At 32.5% G+C, this 7365-nt stretch overlaps 1 long non-coding RNA gene across 1 annotated transcript; it reads right to left on the bottom strand.

Moving 5' to 3' along the window:
- Positions 1 to 2441: 2441 nt before the first annotated feature.
- On the bottom strand, positions 2442 to 6516 carry LOC134855663 (uncharacterized). The gene is made up of 5 exons (XR_010164526.1): positions 6475 to 6516; positions 5190 to 5310; positions 3282 to 3430; positions 2871 to 3004; positions 2442 to 2695 (listed from the first exon to the last, which is right to left on the bottom strand). It is a non-coding gene; the product is annotated as an uncharacterized LOC134855663 (long non-coding RNA).
- Between the last annotated feature and the right edge of the window lie 849 nt (positions 6517 to 7365).

Below are 7365 nucleotides of genomic sequence, written 5' to 3' on the forward strand. Positions count from 1 at the left end.
AAACTACGCTCGTGTAGAAGAAAACATGGTGTGGCGCTACGATTGTGTAGAAGAAAATGATAACAAACTAGAATACTAATATGAAAATATATCAAAAGTTGTTTCAATATGATATTCTTTTGTTTCTTGCTACATATTGAAAAGATTCACACATATAATAATTGATCAAAAAAATTTGATTTTGATTTTTTTTCACCCAATAAATAAAATTTTCTATTTTTTTGAATAATGCAATTCCTTCTCATTTTGAAATGAAATTTTCTGAAAATTTTCGTTCATCTAAAGATTCAACAATGCAGACTACTGATAAAAAATCAAAAAAATCCGTTTCCTATTTCATCACAAGGTGAACATAATAACTAAGTACAGAACCCAGATCATCAATGAAAAACAAATCAGGTTCAAATTTTGATATTTGTTCTTTACAGAAATGCTGAGCCTTGAGCTTGACTTGATGCAGTTTCTTGTTGGATCTAAGATAAAGCCTCTAGAACTTTTTCCGAATTAACCGTTTTTTTGCAATACTTGGCACTTTTACTATTCCTCTCAATCGTGAATTTAAAAGAACTGCTCCGCTAGGCTGATCAAATGCTTCTCTGCGCGATGTAAAAATGCTTGAGTAAGATCTGTGTTAGTACAAGGTGTAAAGACAGTCAACTTCTTGATAAATGTTTTAATGTTTATCTAATCTCTGGAAAACTTGGTTGAGAATGGGTTCCAATTAATATTAAAAAGAACTTTCAACTGTCCAAGAAGCCTTACGAATTGTGAATAGACATGCAATACTCTTTTGTTACTGTGTTATTTCGAAAAAAAAACTTTTTGAAAACAGAAAAATATAGTATTTTTTAAATTTTATTCTGACTAAAAGCTGGGAAGATCATAATACGTAGCAGCTGCCACCTGGAATATAGTGGATTTATTTAGGAGAAACGACGCTTCAGTGTTTTCCATATACGGAATTTTCACAGAAAAATTTCCATATTCGATACTATTTCCATATATATATGGAAGTCATGATAACTCATACCGATTACTTCCGTTTTCAATTAATATCAAAATTAAAAATCTCATTCCTCTCGTCTGCTCAGTTCACTCTTCAATTAAAAACTGTGATCCAGAAAACATGATAGTCCCAATTACATTGACTTTTCAAAAAAACGAGAGTTGGGAGATTTGCATTGAAACCTGCTTCCAACTAATCAAGAAAAATGAGTGGGGATATACATTGAAAAAACCCTGCAAGTCTATCTTGCTGAGAAAGACGGAGAGAGGAATACAGAAAGTAGAAAAAAACTGTTATTCACGATGCTGAAAACTTGGACTCGTACCTATATATGAAGCTAAATCTGGCAAACAGTCAATTCTAGCTCGACGTCTCAGTGTATAGAGTAGCAACATACAACATGAGGAGGGTTTGCCTCACAATCAGGAATTACAGTGTGAACAAGCCACCCTACTTTCAGATTTGACTCTTCACTGCAAAGGAGAATGAAGTCTCGAAGCAAGTTGCCTATGTAATAATAAATTGTCCAAAATTATAAGGGACTTTATGTCTAATGATAGTTGTAAGGTTCAGTAAAGCTCTGGTACATTTTGTGTAATTGTATGTGAAATTTCTTATGTAATTTTAGTTTTAATAGTTGAGTGGGAAGCAAAAGATTTTTTTAATAGTTGAAAGGGAAAAATAGAATGATCGCTTCCTCAATGCACATTGAAGAAAACCAGGCTATAACAAAAAACAACGAAGATAAAATAAGATAAAATTTTCTGAGGCAGAGAAAATCAGTGTTGCAATATTCAAATAGGTTTCTATTAGAAAAGATTTTTTCCGATCAAATAGTACAAATAGTTATTGGAAGGGGTATTGAAGCCCTGTAAGCCGAGATTGAAAATGAAATGTGAAAATTGTTGAGAAAAACCGTTTTCATTTTTTTTGTCTAATTTTGAGTGAACAAAGCAAGCAATCAGGCTTTGAATATTACGATAAGTTTCAAGTTAGGCAATGAAAATTAGTTTTCCAAATAACTTCTTGGGAATAAAACATAGAGAAGAAAAAGTTGACTGCAAAAATTTGAAAAACTCACATTTTATGTATCCAGTTTTTCACCTCATACGAAAAACAACCAACAAAACATTTCGGAAATGGATACTATTGAGATCTTAATTTACTTTGTTATAAAAAGTTTTAGGCAGACAAAAGATCGCATTTTTATGTTTAAAATGATATTCACTTTTTTAAATAGTTGAGTGTGAAAAATAGAATGATGATTTTCTCAATGCTAATTGAGGAAAAGCACGCAAAAATTATCAATGAAGATCTTGGCCAAGATTTGAGCCTCAAAAAACGTTAAAGGTGAAATCTAACAATTATAGATCTTTTTTAAAAACAGTTAAGGAGTTCAGTAAAAACAACTTGACGAGAAAATTATTTTGTCTGATTGGAATGATGAAAAATGTGTGGGGGATATTTTATACAGATCCACGGATGTTCATCACACAGTACATTCAGTTTGAACCAATCAAATGTAAGCTGATTTCTGATATCGCCATAAGAGAAAAAATGAATCATTTTCTTATTATTTGGAGTCAAAACGAATGGTGCTTGGTGTATCGTGCCTCGAGATTCCATCTTTCCCAGCCCAAAACCAAGACCTGATATCACATTGACGCATAAATGACGATAATATTTTGCCTGAAACATTTACATACTCGAAAAAGAAGAATATTTCATTAAAAAATCAAATATTCGAAAATGTGAAAAAAGTCTACTCTAAACCTAGTGATTCAAATCTCCTAAAACTTCTGAGGAATCAAACAAAAATTGGTTAAAAATCTGATAATGGATGTGTACATTGATGAATACTTACGTGGACAATATTTAGTTGTTTCTCATATGCCGAAAAGTTCGCGACCGACTGCACATAAGCCTGAGGGGAAACTCCTTTAAATGACCCGTATTTACGATAAAATGTCAGTTGAGCGAAGCAGCAGGAGCCCATCTCTAAATCAACCTGAGCAATTTAATTAAAACAATTTTGCAAAAAACTTCTCAGGAATTTTTCAAAAAAATTTGCTACGTTGAATTAAAAAGATGATTTGACACTAGGACGACCTTCTACAAAACAAATTGAAAATTTCTATACAAAGAATCTAGATTTCAAATATTGTCTAGATTTTGGACACTGAATATCTAATTGTTTCGGCCTGTCACTTTAAATTTATTGTTATAAAGAAATATCATAAAAAGCGGATAATTGACTTCTTCAAATTCATCTCACCTGAGGGCATAAGTTGTGTCATTGAGAACCAGTTTATCAGCAAATAGATTTTTTTCATTCTGAGCACAAATTCGGGGAAATCATCATCTCGCGGTTCGCGGTTGCTAACTTTTTTCAGAGATATCTTTCCGGCGAAACAGTATCGAGAGCTAAAGTTAAAAACACTAGGTAAAACTGACACGAAAAAAGAGTAGCCGCTCGCAATGCGCCCAAGCTAAAATTTTTGACAAAGGTACCCCTGCAAAAAAATGTGATACAAGGTCGACACCTCAAGGTTTGGTCGACTTTTAACAACATCTGACTGACAAAGAATTTTGACAATTTTTTTTGGCATTTCAATCATAACTATGGAAAAAAGTGTTTTTTTTTTTAGTAGAAACAAGTCTGTAAATAGTGCAAAAGTGACTTTAAGGACTCCTACAGAATTTTGCCAAAAGTTAAGTGGTTTTCTATTAAAATTATGGAACCAAAAAAGAAAACATTTAAAAAAAAACTTTGACTATTCACAGATAGTATCGACATAGCAGATTGATCCAGCTCACCAGAAAACTTTAAACTATAAGTCCTACTTATGATAATCAAATTTGAAATCAAACAATCGAAGCATTTTTTTGTCAAAACATTTTTGTTTGCTGTCGATTTCTTATTATACTCAGCTCAAAAACACTCGTGATGTTTCAATTTTTCTTATTTTTTAAAAAAAAAGGTTGGCTTGTCACGTTTGTGTTCGTAACTGCAAGTTCCCTGTGCTGTATGTGAGTTTGTTTTACTAGCTCACATACAGCACAGGGAACTACATCACTAGCAGTTTTGGTTAGCATGCCATTTGAATATGATTTTCCCAATAAATAACAAATCTTTTTTCCTTTTTCCTTGATTTCATCCACCAACAGATGCATGAATCAAATTTTGCAATTGCATCTAAAGTGGAAAAAGAGAATTTTTCTTAAAAAAAGTTTCGAAAACTACATTTTTAAAAACAAAAAACTACGCCCCTTTCATGTGATTTAAAATCTGCTAAAATCTGCTCGAAATGTTCAGTGAAATGTAGCAATCCATGTGGCTTGAAAATATAGCAAAATATTCTTTTAAAAAGAAGCGATAAGTAAGAAACAGTTTATGGGCGAAATGATTTATATATTTGACCTTTTTGTTGTGTTAACCAACTTATAATTTTCGGCGAACTAACACAAAAAAGATTCCGCCAAACCCAGCCTATAGGTAGATATAAAATTAAACCAACAACGCTCATCTGACTAGAACGTTTTTACGAACTGTCTTTTATAAAAATTGCCAAAGAACTTATATAAGACTTTTAACCATGCTTATTTAAACCCCCCTCCAGTTTTCCCAAATTATTCGAAGGATATTCAATTTTGAGTTTGTGTCTATTTTTTAGACCTCAAAATAGTAGTCTACAAATATTTTTCTAACTACAATGACTTCCTGGGAACTTGACTTTTAAATGAAACTTAAGTAATAGAATCAGTATCAATTATCTGTAAGAACTCTGAACTGCTCAAATATTTTTTTTTTAAAATGTTTAAAAAACGGTCTAAAAAATAGAAAGTGGTTCGAGCTTGGTTTTAGTTAAATTACGAGGCCAAATTATGCACTGGATGGGCGCACAATTCAGTGTGTCTAGGTGCCCGGGCTGACCAAAAACGCTTATCATACAATTCTCATAAATGGGAAATTTCTTTTCATACAATTCCATACAAATTGTATGAAAACTCTATGATAAGCATTTTCCCATAAATGGAAATTGTAGGATAGGTATTTTCTCCATACACCAAAAAGTTGTTTTTTGTTCGTAAATTTATTTTTTGACAAATTTTTGGTTGTGTTTGCAAAGCCGAAATTTAAAATTCAATGACGTTTCTTACGAACAAATTCTATATAATCTACCTCAGTTTTGCACAAAGTGCAGATTGATTGAAAAAGCTGTGGTTGTGGGGGAGTATAAACAGAAGAGAATCCCAGGGTGTGCTGTCTTCAGAGAAACCCACTTCGGTTGCGAGAATGGCATCTAAAACGAACTAGAAATTTGTGTACCAAAGATTGGGCAGACCTTCAAAAAGTTTCGAATATTGTATTGCCAAGCTCTTTTCAAACCATAATTGATTTTTTTTATTTACCACAAAGTTGTAACCTCTGATCTTGGTTTGCTCTCCAACCAAAAAAAAACTCGCTAGAGGAAATTCACTGGTCATACAGTTGATCTATGTATAGATCATGGACTTGTAGCCTTCATCCAACTGTGTGCTTGACTAATTGATCCTACAGATATTTATTTCGATTTGCTGACAAATATAACTGAAAAAGTTACCCAAATTAGGTAACTGACGAATCTATAACCGATTCTAATTGTGATGTTTTCCTCGAGATTTTTGTCTATTATACTCCACTAGAATTGATCATAGCTAATACAAAAAACTCATTGAAAATTTATGCGTACAAGTTTGGTCCAGCCCTGAGTTTTCATGCCAATTTAAAAAATTCATGCCAATTTTTGACATTTTCACCAAATTAAATAGAGTCACTTCTGAGATTAATTAGAGCAGTTACATGACAGTAAAGTCTCAGGGTGAATTTTTGTGGAATCCTAAAATTTTTTTTGAAAGTGCAAGTAATTTTGAGTAGAAAAAATATATGAACACTATAAAAAAGCAGCAATTGCTCCATGTTAGAGATCATCCAGCTCATCCGATTCGCGCCCATAATATTGCGCATGAGCGGTCTCCAACTTTTTTTCACCTGGCTTATAAAAGCTAATAAACTGTATCAAAAATTATGGTTCAATATGGGGAGGATCTAGGATTCTCTCGAGGGGAGAGGTTTTTCGAAAAATCTTCGAAAGTTTGACGACCTTATTTTTCCGATCTCTCCTTAAGCACTTAAAAGACGCTGTTTTGGCCAAACTTTCTACGCCGCAGGCAAATTTTAAACAGGCAAAATTGAAGTAAAAAAAAAACGTTTTTTATTGGCGCGCGATCCCCCTCAAAGTTAGGCGTCTTTAGAACAATTTTAGGGTCGGTCGGCCAAAAATGGATTTCTTAAAAAGTACCATAGAGGGACGCTTCGGGTCGGCAGGGGGTCGAATCCCTGAAAAAAGGCAAACCCCCCCCCCCCCCCCCCAAATCCACCCCTGTTTCAATTAACTCGCACTTTAAAAAACATTTAATCAACTTACGCAATCCTAGGCAACAGACAGCCGCCTTAAAGTAAGACATCATAGCATATATCTTATTGAAACAACAAACTAAATTAAATTCAGTACATCGAAGTTAGTATTTGTTTCCTCTTGAGGTCATTTGATTCACATTACAACACGATAAAATGTTAAACTGTTATCTGAATATATTTAAAGTTCGTTTATAAAAGCTAACCATTAGCTTATGAGCGTAGCCAGCGAAACAAATCAATCATGGTTATGTCCTTATTGTTAGCTCTTAGGATTTTGAACCAGTTAGCAAGAACCCGGGTTGACAATCATAGACCAAAAATGCTAATCATACAATTCCATAAACTAAGTCTATGAAAAATTACTAATCATACAAATTTCATACATTTTGCTAAAATGGTGTCGTCGAAGTTTCGAAAAACTTTTCTCTTGTTTTGGCATAAATTTACGTGTGAGAAAAAAAACTTTTGTCAAAAAAAATGCTAATCATACCACTTCCATATATGGAAAACGTATGACTAGCATTTTTTTGATGGCGAATTTTTCAGTATTTTTTTTCAGCCCCCAAAAATTTTTTTGTGTTTTTTTTGACCGCAAATTGATTTTCGTACTCAAACAAATATTTTTTGAAAAAAAAAATTTCGCATACAAAATTTAATTTTTGTGTGTATAACGTAGTTCTGAATATACTAATAGTGGATTTTTTTTTCATTTTCTCATCATAACTTTTTTCAAAAACGCTTAAAACTCCTCTTTCTTTTGTATGACATGTTTTTGTATGCCTTGATCAATGTTTGGTAATTTGAAATTCAAATTTTAGAAATAACCATCTTTGAAAGTTTTTGCCAAAATTTAAAATTTCGTTATTTTCGTTATATTATTTGTGTGAGACAAAATTAA

This window comes from Symsagittifera roscoffensis, chromosome 10, assembly GCF_963678635.1.
Source record: "Symsagittifera roscoffensis chromosome 10, txSymRosc1.1, whole genome shotgun sequence".
Taxonomy (NCBI): Eukaryota; Metazoa; Xenacoelomorpha; order Acoela; family Convolutidae; genus Symsagittifera; species Symsagittifera roscoffensis.